The 26,087-nt window shown below is 44.8% G+C and overlaps 1 protein-coding gene across 3 annotated transcripts in view; it reads left to right on the top strand.

The window, feature by feature from the left end:
- The window catches only part of LOC119954185 (G protein-activated inward rectifier potassium channel 4-like), a 52,961-nt gene that overhangs the window by 13,555 nt on the left and 13,319 nt on the right, over window positions 1–26,087 (top strand). The window contains exon 2 of one of the 3 annotated variants that reach the window (XM_038779182.1): window positions 9,603–9,713. The exons of the other annotated variants lie outside the window; for them this stretch is intronic. The gene's annotated coding sequence lies outside the window, so the exon portion shown is untranslated. The remainder of the gene's footprint in view (window positions 1–9,602; window positions 9,714–26,087) is intronic. 3 annotated transcript variants of the gene reach the window in all.

Here is a 26,087-nt window from a genome sequence, read left to right as displayed (position 1 = left end):
TTTGGGGGTGCTTTTCTCACCTGACCCAACAATTTTGAAAGGAATAAGGAAATTCAACACCCCCTTCCAGTGCTTGTCACAGTGAACCAGCTGGTTTCGTTGGAACTCTCTTTCATACAAGGGTTTCCAATCTCTGATCTTGAAGAGCCTTCTCCTAAATTTTGTTCTCTCTTTTAGTAATATAATCAGGCTTAGTTTTAAGGCCAATTTAATTGGATATCTTAAATTAAAGAATTGGGCACTTTAAAACCCACAGTCTGCAGAATCCGAATATACAGAACTGTCTGCCATGGCCCGTCTAAAGCAGTCCCTGAATAACCCATCAAATGGCTGGGGCCTGTCTAAAGCAGCCCCTGAATAACCGATCAAGTAATTATCGTTGCTACTTGAGATGCACTGGTCTATTGTCCACAGTTCCTGACATCCCATCAAATGATTGCCTCTCCTACTGGAGATGCATTGGCCTATTGTCCATAGTTCCTGATAACCCATCAAGCAATCATCGCTCCTCCCAGGGTGGGCTCAGGTGCCCTGTCAATAGTTCATCAACCAGACCATTGGGCACTGAGACCCTGCCTCCTGAGACTCCATTGGCCGAAGGCCAAGGGCAGGTGGAGAAAGGAGGTGGGTGGTGACGGGGGGAAAAGATAAACATTCCAGACATCTGGGGAGCAAAAGGCTTGAAGCAAAGACTAGCTCAAAGCTTGGTGTGTGAAGTGACCTTGACCAGACCAGAAGGAAGGAAGCAAGCAAGGGACAGTCAGCAAGAATCACCTTTACAAAGAAAAACTAGAGGGACTCTGGGATCGGATCTGCATCTTGCCAAATCACCGTTACAGTTAGTATAGTCGAATCCTGATTTTTGCAGTGGGTAATTTCTGGGTTAACCATATTTAATGAAGTGTGTTGCATTATATCTGTGTCCTATTTTATTTTCCCATAAATAAAGACAACTGGGTAAACTTTAATGAAAGAGCTGGTTGAAGTATCTTAATTGGACAGATGCAACACTCTGTCATCCAGCTCCAAGATCTCAACCTCCCCTTGTGGTGTTCCACTACCGTGGATCGCCACATGTGTTCATCCTTGCCTTTCATGCAAAATCAGATTCTAAGTCATGCCAACAGAACTCCACTGCTTCACAGGCTCCAAGTAAGAAGTCAGCAACTTTCTGGTCATCTTGGGTCTTTGACTTCTTGCAAGCCCACTTTGCTCTCCATCTGCTCTCTGCAGCTTTGCCTTTTTGGAGATTCTCTCTGCTCTTCACTCTTCACTGAACTGAACATTTTTTTACAGATTCTCATCCTTGTTCCTTTAGTCAGAATCTCTTCTCTTGCTTACATCTCTCTGGTTTCTGGGACTTTTTCCATTAGCTTCTGGAACTTACTATCCCTGCATGTTGTCCTGCCTAATCTGGCAGTTTCTGTGGAATGCAGACTCCTTTCAATATTGTTTCAACTCGAACTCAAACTGCTCTTGCTTTTCACTTTTTTTTTCGTGGAGCCCTGGGTTGTTCGAGACCAGCGTGGTATTTGCTTACACCCTGGCCATAATTGTTTGACTGATCACGCCTGTGGGATCTTCCAGCCCTGCCAATGGTGGACCCCGGTGTGCATTTCCTGGCGGTAATGAGTGCATTCAATGGGAAACCTCATTAAACAGTGAGACCAGAAGATAGAATTTACAGTGCAGAAGGAGGCCATTCAGCCCATCGAGTCTGCACCGGCTCTTTGAAAGAGCACCCTACCCAAGCCCACACCTCCACCCTATCCCTGTAACCCCACCCAACACTAAGGACAATTTTGGTCACTAAGGGCAATTTAGCATGACCAATCCACCTAACCCGCACATCTTTGGATTGTGGGAGGAAACCAGAGCACCTAGAGGAAACCCACGCACACACGGGGAGAACGTGCAGACTCCGCACAGACAGTGAACCAAGCTGGGAATCAAACCTGGGGCCCTGGAGCAGTGAAGCAATTGTGCTAGCTACCGTGCTGCCCACGACCAGCCATGGTGGGTCACCTCCGGGCTGCCTCCATCCGCTGTGAAATACGCAGAGGATTGCATGGAAAATCCTACTGCCCGTCAGAGAATCATAGAAATCCTACAGTGCAGAAGGAGGCTTTCGGCCCATCGAGTCCACAGACCCTTGAAAAGAGCACCCTACCTAGGCCCATGCCCCCACCCTATCCCAGTAACCTCACTTAATCTATTGGACACGAAGGAGCAATTTTGTACGACCAATTCACCTAACCGACACATCTTTGGACAATGCGAGGAAACCGGAGCACCTGGAGGAAACCCACGCAGACACTGGGAGAATGTGCAAACATCGCACAGATAGTCACCTGATGCTGGAATTGAATCTGGGTCTCTGCTGTGGGCAGCAGTGCTAACCACTGTGCCACCATGCTGCCCTGTGTTTGACTTCAAGTTGTAAAACCTTATGAAAATGCAGGCATTTAAACAAGCTCTCAGACTTTTAAAAATGAAACCAAAATTCAAGTTCTTAACCCACAACTGCAGTGATATGAATTCCGCTTAAACTTAAAACTATTCCTTCTACCTAATGTGAATAAATACAAATATAATTGCCATGTCCATCAATGATCATGGATCAAAAATGCAACGGCAAAAATAAAAAGCGGAATTAACAAGAACCCCTACATCAGGGATCCGTGTTGGGCCCCAAATTGTTCACAATTTACATAGATGATTTGGAGTTGGGGACCAAAGGCAATGTGTCCAAGTTTGCAGATGACACTAAGATGAGTGGTAAAGTGAAAAGTGCAGAGGATACTGGAAGTCTGCAGAGGGATATGGATAGGTTAAGTGAATGGGCTAGGCTCTGGCAGATAGAATACAATGTTGACAAATGTGAGGTTATCCATTTTGGTATGAATAACAGCAAACAGGATTATTATTTAAACGATAAAATATTAAAGCATGCCGCTGTGCAGAGAGACTTGGGTGTGCTAGTGCATGAGTCACAGAAGGTTGGTTTACAAGTGCAACAGGTGATTAAGAAGGCAAATGGAATTTTGTCCTTCATTGCTAGAGGGATGGAGTTTAAGACTAGGGAGGTTATGTTGCAATTGTATAAGGTGTTAGTGAGGCCACACCTGGAGTATTGTGTTCAGTTTTGATCTCCTTACTTGAGAAAGGACGTACTGGCACTGAAGGGTGTGCAGAGGAGATTCACTAGGTTAATCCCAGAGCTGAAGGGGTTGGATTATGAGGAGAGTTTGAGTAGACTGGGACTGTACTCGGAATTTAGAAGGATGAGGGGGGATCTTATAGAAACATTTAAAATTATGAAGGGAATAGATAGGATAGATGCGGGCAGGTTGTTTCCACTGGTGGGTGAAAGCAGAACTAGGGGACATAGTCCCAAATCTACTTCCCCTTATTTTGAGGCTGAGTTTAGGAGGAACTTCTTCACCCAAAGGGTTGTGAATCTATGGAATTCCTTGCCCAGTGAAGCAGTTGAGGCTCCTTCATTACATGTTTTTAAGGTAAAGATAGATAGTTTTTGAAGAATAAAGGGATTAAGGGTTATGGTGTTTGGGCCGGAAAGTGGAGCTGAGTCCACAAAAGATCAGCCATGATCTAATTGAATGGCGGAGCAGGTTCGAGGGGCCAGATGGCCTGCTCCTGCTCCTAGTTCTTGTGTTCTTATGTTCTGATGCATTGCTCACACTGTCTCCAATATTCTTTCGCATTAGTACCTGGCGGTAGTAAATTGATTGGGATGAAGTCCAGTAGGGTTTTTCCTTCTTGTTGATTCTCTCCCCATTTACGGCAGAGCCAATCTGGCAAATTGTGGCTTTCAGCATTCAACCTGCTCAGTCCGTAGTGGTGCTACTGAGTTACCCACTTTTCACAATTGATATTGGGGTCCCCTGTCCAGTGTACATTCTGTGCCTTTGCCACCTTCAGTGCTTCTTCCAAATGGTATTCAACAGGGTGGAGTACTGAATGATCATCTCAAGAGGGGCTGGTAGATGGCAATCAACAGGAGGGTTCCTGGCCCCATGTTTGATCTGATGCTTCCTGGGTCCAGAAACCATAGTACTCTCAGCCAAGTCCCTCCAGATCACTGTACCCCTGCCACCTGGGGGATCTGTACTACTGGAGCATGACTCGATACAGTTCTCAATCTTGGCACAAATTCACACATGCTAGTGTAGAGGACATTGTCATCTCTCTCTCCCTCTCTCCCTCTCACACCACAATCAAATTATTGATGCCCAATATCTACAGAATTCTTTGTTGTTTTTCCTTAACCACAACTTTCAATGGCTTCTTTCTCTTTCTGTCTGGGTATCTCCTTCTGTTTCCATTATATTGACTCTGCTCTCTCAACATGTGTCGAACCTAAACTTTCTCTTTAACTACCAGTTCCAATTAATGGCTAGACTGTGACATTGATTGATTTGTCAAAACACTGATCAGTTTGCACTTTTTGTTTATTCTTTAATAGGATGTGGGTGTCACTGGCAAGACCGGAGCTCATCCCTAATTGCCCTTTAATATTTCAGAGGGTAGTTAAGGGTCAACCACATTGCTGTGGGTCTGGAGTCACGTGTAAGTAAAGATGGCAGACTTCCTTCCCTATTGGGCATAGGTGACCCATAGTTTCATCAATTTCATCATATGGTTTCATCAATTTAAATTGCAGCAGCTGCCGTGGTGGGATTTAAACCCATGTCCCCAGGCCATGAGATTAGGCCCCTGTATTATCTCCCCAGCTGGGTACTGTGATACTGACGAGCCTTCAGTTTCTGTGTGCCTTTCACTTTAGATTGCAGAAGGAGGAATTTGATCTGTAGGAGGCTAATCACTCTCTCCTGTATTATTTGCTTGGAAGAGAAAATCAACACAACATTGAAAAAGTCTCTCTCTCTCTCTCTCTCTCTCTCTCTCTCCCTACAACAACTGATCACATACTCCCACATATCACCTCAATGGCTTTTCACCATGATATTCTGACCAGCACCAAACAGTTTCATCCCTCGTTAACATCTTCATGTTGTTTTGCTTTTCTTACTTTGCAATTGATGTCAGGCTTGAGCAAACTAAGCCTTCTCCTAGGACCATGTCTAAGCACTTAACTTGTAATGTGCCCAACATGTTCTGTAAGAGCACAGAAAATTGTTTAGCCAGTTTCAAAGGGGCCTCACGGTAGCATGGTGGTTAGCATCAATGCTTCACAGCTCCAGGGTCCCAGGTTCGATTCCCGGCTGGGTCACTGTCTGTGTGGAGTCTGCACGTCCTCACCGTGTGTGCGTGGGTTTCCTCCGGGTGCTCCGGTTTCCTCCCACAGTCCAAAGATGTGCGGGTTAGGTGGATTGGCCATGCTAAATTGCCCGTAGTGTAAGGTTAATGGGGGGATTGTTGGGTTACGGGTATACGGGTTACGTGGGTTTAAGTAGGGTGATCATTGCTCGGCACAACATCGAGGGCCGAAGGGCCTGTTCTGTGCTGTACTGTTCTACGTTCTATGTTCTAGTAGTATGGAACTCGCATGGAGCCTACCTTGTAACCAAGTGAAATCTTTTGTAAAAGCCTCTTCAGTATCTGGCTGTAGCACCGATATTGGGTGATATGATAGTGTTAGAGTGACGTCATTCTTACTAAGAAATACTTCAAACTCTTCTGACTTAAATAGTGAAGCATTATCTGACACCAGTCTTTTTTTTGTGTTTGACCGTGCAATGAAAGGAACCTTATCGGTTCTCACCTGAGGCACACTTTATAACTTTTCACCAACTCTTCAATAGCTCTACTATTTTCGATAATAATAGCTTTGTTACTGCTTTCATAAAGGACTCTCCCTGTGCGCTCCTGATGAAGTTACAATCCTCATCATCTCGCTCTTCAAGCTAACAGTTGAGGACATAATTGAGCTACTGAGCACTAGATCTTAGCGAGTTCCTTCACTGGTTTCTCTGGCATGTTGTTTGTGTTTTGTAAAGTAATTCACAGGTAACTCAGTGGTTAATAATTAATCCGTATTTATGACAAGAGAATTTCTGCATTTGCATGATCTGCTGACTTAAGATGTTTAATATTGTACTGAAGACTAATTTTATCATTTGGCCCTCCTTGCTCAAAGACCACTCTGAGCGTCTCCTAAATCACGGACATACTCGAACTGATCCGTGATGTACATAACTGTATTTACTTATCCAATTCCTTCCCATCGGGAGGCTTTGTTCTTTCCAATGACGAGTAATAGGATATATCATCATATTCCAACACTCACTTAGTTTATCACGAGAATACTGTTATTGGAATAAGTAATCTTTTTCACACCAGTTTTGCGTAAGGGAATGCAATGTGAACGTTTTGTACTCCCCTCCAGCAGTAACCAGCATGGCTGCAGCTGTGACCGTGATAAACGTAGGTTGTAAATCTCTGATTTATATTTCTAATTGGGTGCTGGGATTGTATTTTCATCTTTTACACTCCCCTTCCATGTGCTGGTTTTTTTCTCCATCCCTGAGCAAACACTTGACCTTCCTGCTCGATAATATGAACTTCTGTTACCATATCTATCAGATGCGTATTGAGGATTTTCAGAATCCTGGACTAGATTTAGATCACCTTGACCTGACATATGGCTGTGACCTGGAGCTTTGCCGTGACCCAGAGCCTTGCGTTTTTTTTTCTCTTCCTGCATGTCATCTGGACATGATCAACTTTCCCACAGGCTCAGCACTTTTTACTGCAAAATTGGGCATTCCGATGGTTGGTGGCTACCATGGCAACTGTAGCATCTAAATTTCTGAAACTGTGAACCTGGATCTCTCTGAAATCCAGAGAAACAGCTCCGCTGCCTCAGGAATTCCTGGCAATTTGAAACTTTCTCTGTTGTTTTCATGGCTGTGGCTTCATCACCGATCTTCCACATCGCTTACTGCGTTTGCTCAAAAGCTTGGCCAGGATTTTCTTGTTCGTTTGCACCATATCTGCAGGGACAAGTGTGTTTTTCCAATTTGAGAATACAGTCTCGCTTAACAACTGTTTCCTTTCAGGAAATGTGACTGCTCAATACAATCTCACTGTCAGTCAGGCCATAATGTGTTCAGAATCTCATCAATTTCACATTAGTCCACAGTACTGGGATCTCACAGGCAACATTGGTTAGACCCCATTTCAAAATCATCTGCACTTTCCTCAACATGATGGGGCCAGAAGTGCTGGATTCCAATGACTGGTGACCAAGGACTTGGAACAACAACAGTTTATTGAATACTTTGAGCAGTTCTTACATGCTGTGTTGTGTGAAAATATATGAAGAATAATGGGTAGAATTCATATATTTAGAACATTATACTGTAGAATTGGGAAAATAGACACAGATTGATGGACAGTCATCTTTTCCCAGAAGCTTTCAAACATGGGCAGCGCTGACGTGACAGATCTGGATGGTAAGACTGATCTCGTCTGTACCAGGCAGAAGATATTACTAGGGCCTCTCTCTTAATTACTCTTAAATCTAGCAAAGGATTTTTAGGGCAGACAAATTATAGCTCGTCATCGTTTTATTTGTTAACAAATAAATTTTCAGTGAAGTCATGATGGTGCAGCTTAATATCCTTTCTCCCTGTATGTTAAGAAGACATTCCGAAAACTTAGCTGAGAAAATCCGAATTGAACATGATTATAGGAATGTACCCTTATTGCAAATTGGAAACGGACTATGGAAGTCCCTTAGTATCATTTTTTTGAAAAAATAGAAACAACTGGAAGAAAAAATAAACTTATAATATGAGTTTAATTAAGAAGGCAGCACACATTTTTGCTAATGATTAGGCTATCGACTGCACTGTAAATTCTATGACTTCGAGGGGTATAAACATTCCAGCTTCATATCAGAAACTACTGCAGATGGGGGCAGAGTACCCTTTTTACAGATAGTCCATTAAATAATTTACTGGCCAAATTACAACTACCTGGAATTATAAGGGTCTGGGGACTCTCTTCCCATTTTCAGAAAGTTCTCCAGCTCCAAGGGCTCGATGATCTCTCTGGATCTGCATACACCGGTTGGGAATTCAGCAGATTCCCCATTCACATAGAACAAAATCATCAATGTAGAGATCTAGTTGCACTGATCTGTAACACTCTTGCCTCCATTTAATTCACATGTGGCTAACCGCATTCTTCCCCAGCACACCCACTTTTACCCTCCACACGAGCCGCTTCTCCCTCTCTCCTCACCACTCTCCATCTCTACTCCCCATAAGGGGATAGGTCAGTCACCAGGGGGATGTGGTATCATAATTATCAGCATACAAGGGTTAATGTAGTACCATGAATAGCCACTAGCGGGAGCTGCAGATACTATTACATAAAGCAATGATGTTAGACCTTGGGAGAGGAGTTTATGCAGGAGACAGCTAGTGAAGGTCATAAGAGCAGATACTGAGAAGGTTAGATTATAGTTTTATACCAGTAGTGAGATTAGCAGTAGATGAGTGTAGTTTCATGTTGTTAATCAATTCTGTATTCTAAAAGGACCAAGTGTTGAAACAGTTTAGTTTTGTAAATAAAATCATAGCTTTGTTTAAGTAAAAGCTATACTGTGGCCTTTGTGGAACACTATGCCAACCATCCTAAATAAGCAACACAAAGAACACCACATGGTACCAGGTGTCTATTCCTTGAAAGAAACAATAATTAGATTCGGTTGGAATAGCATTGGAGATTGAAGAAAGCAATCCAGAAGCTACAACTCAGAAATCCTACAGTAAAGACTGATCAGAATATGGAAGGCTTCAAGAGGCCTGACCACTTCAAGATGCACGGTAAACTTCCCCAGAACTGGGCTTTCTTTAAGCAACAATATGAAGTTTTTATTTCTGCCTCAGTGCTAGAAAGTGCATCAGACCAACATCAGATAGCTCTCCTACTAAATTTGGCTGGACTGCCAGTATTGGAGTTATTCAAGTCGTTTGAATTCATTGCAGATGAGGAAAAAAATAAATACAGCATGGTGCTCCAAAGGTTTGACACACACTGTAAGAAACAGGTGAATGAGATATATGAGCGTGACAGGTTTCGCAAAAGTCTGTAGCTTAGGAGATGGTCAGTGGGTTCCTTTGTCACAGTTCTCAAGCTCTTGAGTGCAGTCCTGTAATTTTGCCTCGGCCTCTGAGTCTACGCTGCATGACCAAGTTGTGTTTGGAATAAATGATGAACAAACATGTTGAGAAAACTGGTATTGTTGATTTTAAGATGCTATAAATATATGTAAGGCCAGCAAACGGGCATCGAACAAGTATTGTGAATTTGTGGCTAAGGAAAAGAGTGCAATATTGATAAATGTGGCTGACTCCATTAATGCTGAGTCACAGCAAAGAAAACTGCGTACAACAGCCTGTGGCTACTTTGATTGTGACGTCACGAGCGTGCTGACGTGCACATACTGGTCACACCCACAGTAAAAAAAAAAAAATAAAATAAAATAAATTGTCTGGCAAGAGGCGAAAATTGTTCCAATTGTGGTAGATTGGACCATTTTGTAGCACCGTGTCGTTTATCCGCAACTTTCCAGTAACCAAATTGAAACAGTCTTATAATGATTGCAGATGTGTGCAAAGTGTTGAGAGAAAAAACCCAAAATCATAGAGGATTGAGAGGCTGTCTCGTCGTGAAGAATGGGAAAATTGAGATACCCATCAACTTCAAGGTGGCAGAGGGTGAGAAATCTTCATTGATTGATGTTGATGCTTGTGAGAGATTGCAGCTAGTTAAAAGGATTCACTCAAGCGATACTTCAGATGACACAGACAAAGTGGCCAGGGAAGACATGGGTGGTGAGGGACCTCTCCAAAGCTGATATTGATGAGGGACCATCAAACAACAAGGCCAAAATTCTCTACGCCCGTGCCGGGTCGGAGAATGGCCGGTGACGCAGGAAATTCCCGCCACGCTGCACCCACGCCGGGACGCAATTCTCCGGTGACCAGAGAAGCTGTGCCAATGCATCCGCACGGCGCCGGTCGGGGGCTGCTGAAAGAGTCCCCTGCGGCGATTCTCTGCGGTCGACCAGCCAAATTCCCGCCGAGTTCTGCCGAATCCCACCGGCGTGGTTCCAACCTGGTATCACCCGGCAGGAGCTCGGACCCGTGGCCACAGTGGGGGGCGGGGCGATAATACTCCGGGGTGGGGGCCTCTACAGCGTCTAGGCCCACGATCGGGGGCAACCGATTGGCGGGTGCCCGCGATCTGCAGGGGGGCCTACCTCCTTCCACGCGGGCCCGCTGTAGGGCTCTGCCAGGTTGCGCGGTGCCGGCGTAGAGATGGCCACCATGCGTGGACCCGCGGCGGCACTGCAGGACTGCGTATCGGCGCCGAAGTGTGCACCGCACTCCGGCGTCATGCTGGCGCCCTGTGGGCCGCTGAATCGCTGGACCAGGAGGCCCATTGACGGCGCTGTGCACCACTCCGTATTTATGCAGGCGTCAACACTTGGCCGGGAAATCGGAGAATCCCGGCCCAAAGCTACGACTGATGCTGAAACATTAGAAAACGGCCACAATTTGATGCTAAAACAACAGAACCTGAATAGTGGAATCGCAAGCTCCTTTAATTTCTGAGATACTACCACTGTGCTGCCAAAGCAGGGGCATAGGTTTAAGGTCATGGGGCAAAGTTTATAGGAGATGTGCAAGGCAGGATTTTTACAGAGGGTGGTGAGTGCCTGGAACACGTTGCCAGGGGAAGTTGTGGAAGCAGATATATTAACGTCTTTCAAAAGGCATCTTGACAAATACATGGATAGGATGGGTATAGAGCTGAATATTATTTAAATGGAGAAAGAATGCATAAGCTGCAGCACAGAGGGATTTGGGGTCCTCGTTCACACATCACAAAAAGCTAGCATGCAAGTTTAGCAGGGAATTGGAAAAACCCTTATTTCAGGGAATGGATTAAAAAATAGAAGTCCTGCTAAAACTGTACAAGGCACTAGTTATACCACACCTGGAATACTAGGAACAGTTTTCGTCTCTTATTTTGATTTGTTCATGGGATGTGGGTGTCACTGGCTGAGCCAGCATTTATTGCCCATCCCTGAGGGCATTAGAAGAGTCAACCCACATTGCTGTGGATCTGGAGTCACATATAGGACAGATCAGGTAAAGGCAACAGATTTCCTTCCCTAAAGGACATTAGTGAACCAGTTAGGTTTTTACAACAATCGACAATGGTCATCTTTAGACTTTTAAAGTCTGTCGACCTATAAAGATATATACTGGCATCTGAGGCATTCTAGAGAAGGTTCACCAGTTTGATCCTGGGTATGGAGGGATTTTCTTATGAGGAGAGGTTGAGTAGGTTGGGCCTGTACTCATTGCCGTTTAGAGGAATTAAGAGGTGACTTTATTGAGACATACAAGATGCTTAGGGGGCTTGACAGGGTGGATCCTGAGGATATTTCCCCTTGTGGGAGTCTAGGATCAGCATAAGGCATAATCTTAACGTAAGGGGCTGCCCATTTAAGACAGATGAGGATTTTAATCTCCGGGGCAGTGAATTTGTGGAATTCTCTGTAGAAACTGCATCATTAAGTAAATTGGGGGTTATGGGGATAAGGCAGGAAAGTGGAGAAGAAGCATTGACCACTCTGGAATACGCCCTCCTGTCCTCGACAGTAAAGGGTTTCCAGTGGAGGTGGTATAATGGTTAGCGCCAGGACCTGGGTTTTATTCCGGTCTTGGGTGACTGTCCTGTGGAGTTTGTAGGTTCTCCCCGTGTCTGCATAGGTTTCTGCCAGGTACTCCGATTCCCTTCTACAGTCCAAAGATGTGGGGTTGCGGTGATACAGTGGAGGTGTGGCCCTAGGCAGGATGCTCTTTTGGAGGGCCGTGCAGACGTGATGGGCCAAATGGCTTTGTTTTGCACTGTAGGAATTCAGATGTTGTTTTCTAGCAGTCATGTCTAGGTCCAATCTCCCAGCATGATTGAGTAGCTGTCCAGGCACCTTTATTAAATATGACACCCAGATGTAATGGCTGGACGCATCCTGCCACGTGATTTGTCAGTAAATCCCCAGCTGCATAATTAAGTAGCCCGATATGTGATTTGGTAGATTTAGCCACTGGGCTCTGCGGTAGGGGTCCCTCTGCCAACTTGCCCCTGCCATGGGAAAATCCCAGTCATTTAGTTAGGTTTCACTGTCCGCAGGTGCTGACCAGTTTGTGTTTTTCTTTTTATTGCTCTCTGCACATCCTTTGCTTCTTTACTACTCCCCCAGTAATAGACCTTTTACTTTGAACCATTATTTATTTTTGCATTCCAAAGTCATACAACCCTCTAAAATAAACCATTTTTAAAAATGTATTCATGGGATGGGGGGGATGGGGGTATCACTGGCTGGGCCAGCATTTATTGTCCATCCCTAATTGCTCCTGAACTGAGTGGCTTGCTTGGTCATTTCCGAGGGCAGTTAAGAGTCAACCACATTTCTCCTCATCTGTCCTATAAGGTTGACCCCTAATTTTAAAATAATGCCCCTTAACTCCTGCCTCACCCAGAAGAGGAAGCATCCTTCCCCATATCCACCTGGTCAATATGGTCAGGATCTTCTATTCTTAAATCAAGTCAACTCTTCTAAAAACTAACCCTTTCTGATTAAACAACCTGTTTATTCCTGGTATTACAGTAGTCTGTAACCCTCCTCTAAATGAGGGGCACTTAGTGAGTTGTTACTTTGTTACTCAGTGAGTTTTCATTAGCTGCTTCTAGGAATGTATGCCTGAGCAAACGCCAATGGCCCCATTCTAATCCAGAGATTTCAAAATGATGAAAGATTTTTATAAAACAGATGGGGGCGGGGGAGAAACTAGTTTCTGTAGCAGAAAGGTCATTAATCAGGGGATATTAAGGTCACCCAGCCAGAGGTGAAAGGAGGGGAATGTATGGTTTACAGAAGTTGCTGTGATCGGAAAAGCATTGCCAAAAGGTGGTAGAAGTAAATACAAAGTTAGTTGGATGATTGTTTGAATGGGTTTGTGTTGGGGAAAGTGAAGGGGGATGGGGCCAATTGGATCACTCCATCAGATAACCAGATCAGCCAAGGATGTGGGGATGATTTGACAAGGGGGGGGGGGGGGGGGGGTGGTAAGGTGCTCTTTCAGAGGTTCAGTGTAGGGGTCCTATGGCTGAATACCTGTGTTTACATTTCCATAATTCTGGTTCTAAATGTTTACGTAGGTCTGAGTTTTCACAGTGATGGAATGGAGGGGCAGCACGGTGGCCTAGTGGTTAGCACAGCTGCCTCACGGCGCTGAGGTCCCAGGTTCGATCCCGGCTCTGGGTCACTCTCCGTGTGGAGTTTGCACATTCTCCCCGTGTCTGCGTGGGTTTCGCCCCCACAACCCAAAAATGTGCAGAGTATGTGGATTGGCTGCACTAAATTGCCCCTTCATTGGAAAAAAATAATTGGGTAATCTAAATTTATAAAAAGAAAAAAAAAGAGATGGAATGGAGCTTTGATTTGGCCAAAATGGTACCAAAGTCCTGATTCCTGAGGCTCTGAACCCGGCACCCATTTCTGCCTGTGGGTGGATTGGTAGCGGGGATGGGAGTGGATTGCAGTTTGTACATCTAAGGTTCATGGCATGTGCATCTGCCTCCAATGTGTAGGTGCCTTCAAACATGTGTAAATTTCATTAGTAGGGTGTGCAAAATACGACTCGTGGCCTTTAGACATTAGAGAAAGACATCTAAGCTACCGCGATGTAGGGTAACCACTTGGAGAGGAAAGGAACCCTTTCCAGATACACCTCTTTGGGAGAGCCTAGGTGCTCTTTGGGAGAGGTAAGTTGACGTTTGGAGTTGTTCAAAGTAGGCTTGAATGTGTCTGAAGAGTGGATAAACTCATTGGAACTGTCAATCTATCAAGATATCCCCAAAATAAACTCCTAATGTGATTTCACTCGACTGTTAACAGAAGCCTAAGGGCTCATTATATACAGCATGGGGCCAGTGAAAGGGTCATTGGACAGGTAGAGTAATATAGGTTAGTTGTGAGGGGCTATGGGGGTGAATAGAGGGGCACAGGTTGGCAGGCATGAGTTGGCATGAATGGGGCGTGACACTGAGTGACTGGTGAGAGGGATGTCTTTTGATTCTTTCTTTGTTCTCTTCCACAATTGGGACAAAGTCTCAGATCACCGAGCTGGCGAGACTTGCGCACAACCCGCCTCTGCATACGGCAGCCCCTGTGACTCCGGTTATCACCAACCTTTCTCTTTCCAACCCCCACCCTCCATCTCTCCTCCCACCCCCACGGAATGTGAATTGGAGCATAAGGGATCATTTCAGCGAAATTGAGTTTGTGGAGTCCGGACCTTTCCGACTCTGCACTCTCAACTGAGGAGGAAGTATTTGACGAATGGCTTATGCCTCAAATATTAACCTTGAAGTTGAAAGCCCTGCAACTTCCATGTGAAGCCGTTTCTGCTGCTCACTGCTCAAAAACCCTTACATTTAATCTTATATTTATGTCCCCTCATTCTAGACTTCTCAATATTGGGTATCTGCTTCCAACTAACCTGACCCAGTGTTTAATAATTTTTAAGTTATCACACACCCCTGTGGCAGTATATGGGTTGTGTGGATTACGAAGGTATCCGACCCTTCTTAATTATTTTCCCCTCTAATGTCCCTTATCTTGTTCCACTTTAACCGAAACTGTTACTCCAGTAGTAAGTGCAGCTGCTGACAGCAAGAATGTGTTTGTTGCTGCATTTAGCCTCACTCTACTGTACAGCTAGATGATTCGAGCTGCTGTCAAACCTGCATTAGACTTGGCAGACACAAATTGTGCATTGCTTAACTGGGGAATTTGACTAATGCCTTAATTGATGTTGAACAAGGAAGGAACATGTTATAAAACACTCTCACCCACTTTAATATCAGAGGCAGCGCCTGTATCAGAGACTTTGGGTGAAGTGAAGTGAAATACTTTCCATCTGTGCTCAAAACGTGACCATCTGAGGAATTTTCTGGACCGTAATAATCGGCTTAATTAACTAATGCTGCAGTAAACTAACTGACGTGGTTCATCAAATCCCTGTTGTGCAGAATAAGGCCTTTCGGCCCATCTACTTTGCACCTCCCCTCCAAAGAGCACCTACCTAGGCCCACTCTCCCACTGCCCTAACCCTGTAACCCCATGCAATTCATCTAACACGCACATCTTTGGACAGTGTGAGGAAAATGAAACGCCCGGCGAAAACCCACGCGGATGCTGGAAGAACATGCAAATTCCACTCAGTCACCCAAGGCCGGAATCGAACCTGGGTCCCTGGCGTGAGAGACAGCAGTGCTAACCACTATGCCACCGTCATTATTGCATGGTATGTGTACTTGAGCAAAGAATCGAAGATGGGTAGTTCATAGGCTGACTGCAAATTGGTCAACTATCTAATTTCATGATTGATTTGCTTTAGATGTACACCTTTTTAGTTTTGGAAAATGAAGATAAATGAAAATGCCTGGTTTTAGATGCTGGTTAAAAAGATCTAAAATAATTGCAAATCAAAGAATGGTATAAGATTGTTTGTTTAATAAAGTTACAGTGGGAAGTATTGGAAACTAAACAATGGGCTACCTCTCTGAACTTCTTGGCAGAGATGCTCACGGCTGTCTCAATAAGGGGTTTAAATTATTCTTGAGGTTTCCTAGAACAAAGGCAAAATTTGGGAACTAGAGAGAATTAGTCGGCAGAACCTTACCAGAATTTGGCAGTGTCAGGTTCCAATTGAAAACCGGCGGTTAACTCTTAGTTGTACGGGTCAGTCTTCTCTCTAAATATTGAGCGTCTTCGGGAAAGAAAAACTTGGGCATGGTTAACGGCACCACACTCAGGGTGGGGCTTCAGAACTGGCAACTGGCTCCCCAAAGACCAGGGTGCCATCTTTAAAAGATGCCCTGATCAGCACTACAGCCTGACAGCTCCCAGCCCCCATCATGGAGATAATGGGGATTCTTCCTTCTCCGCCCCACGACAATCCTTACCAGCCTACTGGCCCCCCCACCAACACCACGGGGTATCACTACCACTCCCAGTAGGGCCCACCCCAGCACAGTGCTAACCCGCTCCTCCACCACAGGAGTATCTGCAGCATCATTCTCCCACCCCCACTCCCACTAGAGCTTCTCCTGGCACAAGTTTTCAAAGTGCCAAACCTGTGTCAGGGGCATGTCCCTCTACCCACACCCGCCTTTTGCTTCTCACAACGCCCAACCTGTTGTAACTCATGCCGGTGATGGACGAGGGTGCCATGTGGCGAAAGGGGTCTGCTGATAATATTTAAATACATGGAAATCTACAAAATCGAGTGCACGTCGCTAGTGAGGGTTGGGGAAAGTGTGAAACGCAATCTCTCCGGTGATAATTCTCATGGATGTTCCACCTGTGCCACACTGCTAGTCTGGGCTTACCCCCAGGGCGTTTATCTTGGGCATCCTTGTTTTGCCAAATTGCCATGGAGATACCTTCGGTTTATGGTTTATATGGATATGATTTCTCACAGAAGCCAGCAGTCACCTGGGAACAGCTTTGAGATCCATTGGGAGGGAGAATCAGCTTGGATTTGCAAAGCAGCTGGGACAATTAGAAGAGGCCTGTCGGAAACTTGGGGTGGTTTCTCATTTTGAGTCACTTAGCAAGAATGCAATGAGGGCAGTGCATAATTGTGAGCAGGTGAAGGAGAATTGGATGCGAGTGAAATTACCTCGTAATCTAATTCCTCTGAGAACACCAGGAACACTGAGGAGGATAAGAGTGAATTCCTGAGGATTGTGGCACACATTGGTTTTGTCCCAAGAGATGTTAAACCACTCTCCTTGTAAAGTAAGGGGAACTCTTGAATGGAAATAGAATAAAAAATGATCTATTGAGATTTGTGTTTTTGAAGTATGTATTTACAAAGTTAGTAACTGCTTTCTTTAACTCATGAACAATTAAAGTTTTTGTTTAAAACATGTCATTTATTTGATGTAATTCCTTCAGATAATAACCATGTTTAAATTTACTTTCAAATGTTACTGGTCTCCACTGTGATTGTAATGAGAGATCAATACGAATCAGAAACGCAGTAGTGTTGGCAGTGGATGATTGTCATTTTCCTCTTCCAAACCAAGTGGCACATGACAGCTGTTTCATCCATTGCTTTTACATCCAGCAGGCCATGCTCGAGGTTGTCTCGGTAACAGATCCATTTTATATGGACTGGTTGTTAATCTGACTCCCAGCTCTTGCAAGGAGGACCATCTAGATGATGTGGAGGCCATATTAACTGGATGTCAACTCTTGCACTCCAATACAAGAACTTGTCTCCACTCAATTTCCCAGAGGCACAAATGCTACCATTGACCTCCAGGCTCAGCCTCAAATGCAAACAATGTGGTCAAGTAACATTTAAAAATGTGCAGTTTATTGAAAGGATGTTATGACAAATGGACAGGAATTTCTAACATCTTGGCCTCTCCCAAAATGTTGACCTTTACTGAAGCTCAGTGTAGAGGTGTGAACGTACAATGATGTGCTGGAAGAGCCAACATCCTGCACGAAGTGTGGGAGGAGATGTTGCAGCTTCCTACTCATCCTGTGTTTGGTTGGGGTGCTGCGAGGAATGTTGCACTCTGACCCCAGTGCATGATGCCACCCTCATTAGGTGTTTATATTGCAGCACTTTGAGGTGGAGGTTGCTTGGAGACTGCTGCTACTGATGGGAACTACAACCATCTAGGAGACCCAAAAAAGAAGATGCACTGAAGTTTATTGTAAGCTTAAAAGGTTAAGGCTGCTACCGCAGCATACAACAAAATAGGGTCCCAGGTGGGTACTAATGACTGTGCTGGTCCCAGTTCAAACCGGTAGTTAAAGGTCCAATTTGGGAGGACCTCCACCCAATAAGAGGGGATGTTTCTACTGAGTCCCATGTGAATCCCCGTGGACCTTGGGTGGGTTATCACATCACCCTGTCCCTCCAGTCTGAATTTTCCCCCTTGAGTATCCTGCTGATGGGGCCTCCTTCTAAAGCTTCATGTATAGCCACATGTTTGCCAGTGGCAGAGCCAGGATAGGGGGCGTACAGCGGGCCGGGGATCATCTCTTCCGTGTCCACAGTGGCGAAGAGTCACTGCTGGGACTCCTCTTCAATTGAGCCATCCCTGGGAGTTATGTTGCCTGAGTCCCTATCGGAAGCAGGGTCTTTGTTGTTCTCTTGGTCCCCCATGGACTGTGCCTCTTGAGCTAAAGGTCGGCACGAAGGATAGTGAGGGTATCTATTTACCTGGCATGGTTTAATCTAAGATGGGCTGCCTGCACCCGAGCTGGTCCACGTATTTTCATATGTTTTCTTTCCTGGTCTTGAAGCCAGCACTGTTTTCTCCACCATGACCCCTGGGATCGATTGAGAATCATCCCCAAAATTGTGGACATGCGTGGCATCTCCAGTGTGTTTTGAATGTCAAAAATTGTTAATATATTGTATTTTATATTTTGTTGCAGTAATGTTATTTAAAAACCCTTGTTTTAAAAACTGTGAGCGCGATTCTCCGCAACGGCCGACGCTGGCGTGAAACCCGGAGTGTTTCACGACGGCGTCGGAGGCTGCTCCTCCCTATTCTTCCCCCCCCACCCGGGGGCTAGGAGTGGCGTTGCGGGGAACTTGGCCGCCGGGCCTTGACGCTGATAATGACGCGGCCGGCGGCGCCTACGTGACGTCAGCCGCGCATGCGCGGTTGCTGTCTTCCCCTCCGCTGCCCCGCAAGACGTGGCGGCTTGATCTTGCAGGGGCGGCGGAGGTGAAAGAGTATGCCTCTTGGAGATGCCAGCCCGACGATCGGTGGGCACCGATCGCGGGCCAGTCCCCTCCCGAGCACGGCTGTGGTGCTTGATCCCCTCACCGCCCCCACAGGCCCCAAACGTGCCTTTCGCGCGATGTTCATGCCGGCAGTGACCAGGTGTGGTTCTCCGAGCGGCGTGTCGCAAAACGCGTCACGCCATTTTGGGGTGCGTGGGAGAATCACAGGAGGGCCGCTCCGGCCTGGGGAGCGGAGAATCGCGCCCTGTGTGTCTACAAAAGATGTGATTAAGGAATCGTAAAGGTGAGTTAATGATTTTACCCATTTACATGTTTGTAATGGAATATTGTTGTCTTTGGAGCATCCCTGGGATGTAGATAATTAATTAATGAGGATGGTGTTTAGTCCTAGCTAAGCAGGTCATTGGGCATCTTGGTGTGATACAGATGATGTAATTAATCAAAGGAAACAAATCTGTCTGTGGCTTTGGCAGTTTGGCTATAGGATTTGAGCCTGACCAGAGAGAAGGATTTTCAAGTTGGTCCTGAAAGGGTGTCCTCCAAATGTCTGCACAGAGAACAGCAAGTAAGCCTGATTGCTCATTTTATTTTAAGAGTGGATTTTGATCTACATTTTTGCTTCATTGTTATGAGACACTGGGCTGGTGCGCAGTCAATTCCAGTCCCACATACCCCAGAGTCCCAACACCGACATAGAGTCCGTGCTTCAGATGATTTCTTTGCAGCAGGCTTTCCTCCCAACACGCTGGTTGGTTGAAACCTCTGTTTACAGTTGGTGATGGTCTTCTTGCAGGGTCATTCAGTCAGTACTCACAAGCAGTAGGCTTCCTCCTGGAGAGAGACATTTTATCTTTTATGAAACTGCGTCCTCCACTCAAAGGCTCACATTTCAGGCCTGTATTTTACTTCAGGCACTCTGTATGACATCAAACCCAGTTTCTAGCATGTGGTTTGACTTCACTTTGTAATCTCGAGAATGACATCCAGTCTGAGGAGAGCACTTACGCCGGATGTTTGGAGAGAGAGAGACTCAGAGCTACTCCTTCTCTGCTTCAGAACCAAAAATGAAACTAGAAACACAGCCTTGTCTCTGAAACAGTAAGAATTCTTACACCAGTTTAAAGTCCAGCAGGTTTATTTGAAATCAAGCTTTCGGAGCACTGCTCCTTCATCAGGTGAGTGAAGAGGTGGGTTCGACAAACACAAATATAGACAAAGTCCATGATGCAAGATGATACTTTGAATGCGACTGTTTGCAGGTAATTAGGTCCTTACAGGTCCAGATGGTTTGACTGGAGAGAGGGGTAATCACAGGTTTAAAGAAGTGTGAATTGTCTCAAGCCAACACAGTTGGTAGGATTTCGCAAACCCAGGCCAGATGGTGTGGGGTGAATGCAGTGAGACATGAATCCAAAGTCCCGGTTGAGGCCATACCCATGTGTGCGGAACTTGGCTATCAGTTTCTGCTCGACGATTCTGTGTTGTCGTGCGTCCTGAAGACCGCCTTGGACAGCACGGTAGCATTGTGGATAGCACAATCGCTTCACAGCTCCAGAGTCCCAGGTTCGATTCCGGCTTGGGTCACTGTCTGTGCGGAGTCTGCACATCCTCCCCATGTGTGCGTGGGTTTCCTCCCACCATCCAAAGATGTGCAGGTTAGGTGGATTGGCCATGATAAATTGCCCTTAGTGTCCAAAATTGCCCTTCGTGTTGGGTGGGGTTACTGGGTTATCGGGATAGGGTGGAGTTGTTGACCTTGGGTAGGGTGCTCTTTCCAAGAGCCGGTGCAGACTCGATGGGCTGAATGGCCTCCTTCTGCACTGTAAATTCTATCTATGAAATTCTATGACGCGCTTACCTGAACATCAGAGGCTGAATGCCCTTGACTGCTGAAGTGTGACCAGACTGGAAGGGAACGTTCCTGCCTGGTGATTGTCGCACGATGTCCATTCATCCGTTGTTGCAGCGTCTGCATGGTCTTGCCAATTTACCATGCCTAGGGACATCCTTGCCTACAGTGTATGAGGTAGATGGTGTTCTCGCGTGTAATGGTGGTATCCATGTCGATGATCTGGCACGTCTTGCAGAGGTTGCCATGGCAGGGTTGTGTGGTATCGTGGTCGCTGTTCTCCTGAAAGCTGGGTAGGTTGCTGCAAACAAAGTGTAGTGAACTCTATATGGGCATGTACACAAGGGGTTAATGTGTAATCAGTAGCACCACATGATCACTAGAGGGCCGGACCAACAGGGGTATAAAAAGTAATCACATTGGGTCTCTTGATCTCTCTTGGATGCACTGTGACCAGGGCCATAACAGACTAGTTCAGATGGCTAGTGGAGTTACATATAGTTACCGTAGTTAGATCTTAGTAACCTTATCGCTAGAATCAAAGTTAAAGTAAAGAAGTCATGTAATTATTGTTATAGTTACTCAATAAGCCTTTTGTTACTACTGGACGAGTTTGAGTCTTCATCGAGATTCAGAAGACCTCATCACTAACCAAGGTTTGAGTAGAACATGTTAGCTACCACACAGGTAATGAAACATGGTACCAGGTGCTTGGCTTTCACAGAACTAGTTAGATTAGGTTAGACAAAAAGAGAAGAAAATTCAGACCGGATATTTGACTGAAGACTTTGCAGCAAATGGATCCTCAATGACTAACTATGCGACTCATTGGCCCTCAGGGCAGCTGGAAACGACCGGTAATTTAAGTTATTACTGGAAAAGATTTGAACAGATATTCCAAATATTTATCGCAGCTAATGATGTAAGCACGGTCTCTGACGCAACACAAATAGCACTACTACTCTCAATAGGACGGTATGAAGCCAGAGAAATCTATAATTGCTTTAATTACTTAGAAGGTGAAGACAATACCAAATTCGAAGTAATAGTCAAAAAAATTGATGGACACTGTAAGACTCAGTCTGGTGAGATGCTGGAAAGATTTAACTCTTGTCATAAATGCCAGAGAAACTGATGGCCCGTCACTGATTTTATTACAAATCTCAAGTTAATACCACAAAGCTGTGATTATGCTGATTTTAGAGACACTATGATAATGGATCAATTTATTTATAGACTATCTGACAAAAATTTGAAGGAAGAACTTTCACAAGTTAAGTATCTAACCCTCGAAACTGCTGGACAAAAATGCCTTGTTTATGAACAAAAGCAAAATCAATACTGAGTCTTTACAAACACAGAATCAGTATCTAGAAAACAAAATCGGTAAAAATGATGCGAACACTCACCACGAGGCAGAGGCAAAATCTCACTCAAATGCAACAGTACTTTTTGATTGGCAGCCATCTTGAGCGAGAGCGTTCCAGGCCAGTACGCACATGCACACTTCTCAAAAAGGAGGAAAATGACAAAATACACTCGCAGCTGCGCATGCGCAGTTGCGAAAAGAGCGCACAGTGAAGGAAACTCTAATTGCGCATGCACAATCGATTCCTACACATGACGTCACGAGCGTTATGATGTCAGAGGACCCGGACCATGCCCACTTAAAAGGGAAATGCACGGAAATGAACAAAAAGAAATGTAAAGCTGCAAAACCCAATTTTCTTACCTCCAAAAGACAGAACAATGCCCGAACTTACACCAGTTGAAAATAACTTTCACAACACCCTGGAACAAGTAGTCTGCACCAGCCAAAGTGAAGAGCACACTGAAAAATCCAAAACCCAAGAAGATGATTTGTTCATTGAACATGAAGAGAACGATGACAACTCCAAAACAAAACATGATTTGTCGACTGAACAATACACACAATGCTACTCCGACATGGCTTGAGTTATTCAGACATGCTGATCACAGCATCATCAACACGGTTGCAAAGCTCAACACGACTCTTTATGGTAGGTGATTCCAATACCATGATGCTATGGCAGATCATCAATTTATATTGGATGACAGCAATACCCAAGAAGAAAACGCCATGCAGAGCACAGATAGACTCCGCAGAGAGAGCGATGATGGACTCCACAGAGAGCGACACAAGCCTCCGCAGAGAGTGCGATGCGAGCCTCTGCAGACAGCTTGGGGACAGACTCGAAAATGGAAGCAAGCAAACACTCCATAGCGAACGCCATGCATGAACAAAGCTGAGCGTCTACCAAGCTCACATTAACAACAAAAAGGCTATGACAGTCTACCCAGTTTATTTGAGCCACCAGAAGAAGACTATGAAAGTCTACCCAGCTCATTTAACCAACAAAAAGATACTGAATGTCTACCCACTGAGACAAGTGACGAAGAAATCACAATTCCCATACAGGACGTGCAGGATCACAGCGAGACTGACAGACCACAGCTTGTCTGTACAGAAGCACTCGGCAATCAGAGGAAAGCTATTCATGAGTCCAGAGAGACCACATCAATTGAAATTGTGATGATTTTGACTCCAGAAGAGGAACACAAAGAAATCAATGATGATTCAAGTGAACCAGAAATAAAAGAGGAGTACCAAGGAAGCAAAGCAGAGGAATCTAATCCACCACAAATGACTGATGTCACCAACATCGGATCATTCTCACAATTCTCAAGAAGACGCACTCAATGTAACAGATACCACAATGGACACTGATACCAATAACTGTGACAATGACTCAAATTATCCACACGGAACACCCAGTGCAACAAGAACAACAAACACCGCAAGATGCACAACAGCAACAAAAACAACATGCAGCGCAACAAGAACAACAAAGACAACAAAAGAAGCATAACAGAAACAACAAGAAAAATGACAAACAGAAACCAGCACAAGAACAGCAGCGAAAAGAACAAAAAACCGAAACAACAAGAACAACAACAAACACAAATGACAGAAACAACAATGAAACAACGACTTGTACAACATGGTACAACTCTGCACATGAAGGACAATGCCACAGCACACTGCAAAACAATGGCAAGACTACAAACATGCCAAGGCATGACACAGAATCTCACAAATTCACATCTGCTCCAGAACAAGCAAGCACAATAAGGCAGATGGCACACTAGATCAATACCGCAAGCACAGAAAAAATTCCAGACCTTAGATACTAAATGTATTCACAATTGATGGACTAACTCATTGATTTTATGTAATGCATTTTCAAACTGCATTCATTATGTTTGTTCAATTTTCTTTACAGAAAATACGTAACACGAAAAAAAAGGGGATGTAGTGATCTCTATGTGCATGTACACAAGGGGTTAATGTGTAATCAGTAGCACCACATGATCACCAGAGGGCCGGACCAACAGGTGTATAAAAGGCAGTCACAGTGGGTCTCTCTTGGGTGCACTGTGACCAGGGCAATAGCAGACTAGTTCAGATGGATAGTTGAGTTACATATAGTTACCATAGTTAGATCTTAGTAACCATCAAAGTTAAAGTAAAGAAGTCATGTAATTATTGTTATAGTTACTCAATAAACCTTTTGTTACTACTGGACGAGTTTGAGTCTTCATCGAGATTCAGAAGACCTCATCACGAACCAAGGTTTGAGTAGCACATGTTACCTACCACACAGATAACAAAACACAAAGGTCTGTTTGAGGTTACGTGGTTGTTTGAAGGCAAGTAATGGGGGTGTGGGGCTGGCCTTGGCAAGATGTTCTGTTTCATCGATGACTTGTTGAAGGTGCTGAAGAAGATGTTGTAGTTTCCTCCGGACACATGTCAACACAGAATTCCAGGTTCACTTCAGTTTATACAATAGGGTTCCAAATTGGGGGCTGGCGAATGTCCCTTTTTTAAAGGACTAAGTAATGAGCCCCAGCTGGGCACACCTCCACCCAATAGGGGGCAGCTCAATCAGGGCCTTGAGATTTATTACCGTAACCATGCCAACCGTCTGCCTGGTAACAACTGAAGTCCATCTGAAGATTGATTTTGTTACCTAGTGTGGTTAATGGGGGAAACTTTGTATGCTGAAAGAGAAAAGAACTAGGCTTCATGTTGTACATCACTAACTCTCTCAGTACAACCTCAAAGGTCACTTAAGTCACTGCTATGCAAACAATCTATCACTGGACAGCCGAAAAATAAAGTTATACGGAATCTTTTTCATAATCAAGTTCCCATGTGGGCAGCCTGGTGGTGGGATATCTCATTGTAAGAGGATAGGATATAGTTCAAACCATGTATCTTATTCATGTTTTCCTCAACTTTTCATTTTAGGTATCCTAATTAAATGTGGCTTCATAGAGCGGCTCCTTATAGATTTGCGTCCCTTTACATCCATTTGGAGTAATTCGGTTGGCCAATTGGGAGTTATACATCCTGCAGCCAGAGGAGAGCAATGCTGGGGAACAGCATGTATTGCAGTCTTTTGCTTTGACCGAATACTATTGTTACTGGGGCAAAATGTGTGCTTTGTTCCTGCAGCCATTTGCTGTGATGACGGGCCATTTTTAAATCAATGTAATTAGACCTTCAAGCAGCCAGTTGTAATTCCCACAAAAAATCAGTCCCATGAAATAGACACTCCATCCAGGGGTGATGAACCGACAGATCATTCCTGTAATATCCCCCACGGGACCTACAGGCTGGGGAGTTTATTGAATCCGAGCTCTCCTGTTGGGGGCGGGGTATCTCAATTACCAAATGTGTGTAAGGTCGGCTAGTAAGGCACCAACTGGAGAGAGTAATCCAGCAATGTACATATTGTTTGTATAGATCAAACTCTGTTCTTATTTTATTTAGTGTAGACTTCTCATGTCTTTATTAAAACTCTGTCCAGGGGAAATCACATGTGCAAACAACTTTTCCCTAATCTACTGTGTCCAGTGGCCTCATGGCTTTGAACTTCCCTAGAAATCACCCCTCGGCCTTCTTTTCTCCAAGATAAACAGCCCGAACTTCTTCACTCCGTCTTCATAACTGAACCATACCTGGAAACATTCTCGTGAATGTTATCTGCACTCTCTCACCAGATTGTTATTTGCACTCTCACATCAATGTGTTCACATCTTTCCTAAAATACAATGCTCAGAATTGTACACTATATTCCAGCTGAGGTATAAATAGTGTTTTGTTTATAAGTTCAGCATCACCTCCTTGTTTTTGTACTCGTGTTCCCCAACTGGTAAAGCCTAGTCTGCTATATAAACAAGCTCAAGCCTGTCCCGCAAGATCATGGTTGATCTGATGGTACCCACACATCTGCATTCCACTACTCCTGATAACCTTGCTTAACAAAAAGAGTCCTCTGTAACACCCTGGT

The sequence above is a fragment of the Scyliorhinus canicula genome, chromosome 19 (genome assembly GCF_902713615.1).
Source record: "Scyliorhinus canicula chromosome 19, sScyCan1.1, whole genome shotgun sequence".
Lineage (NCBI taxonomy): Eukaryota > Metazoa > Chordata > Chondrichthyes > Carcharhiniformes > Scyliorhinidae > Scyliorhinus > Scyliorhinus canicula.
The sequence above is the reverse complement of the archived record's forward strand: the minus strand, read 5'-3'. Positions and strand labels throughout refer to the sequence as shown.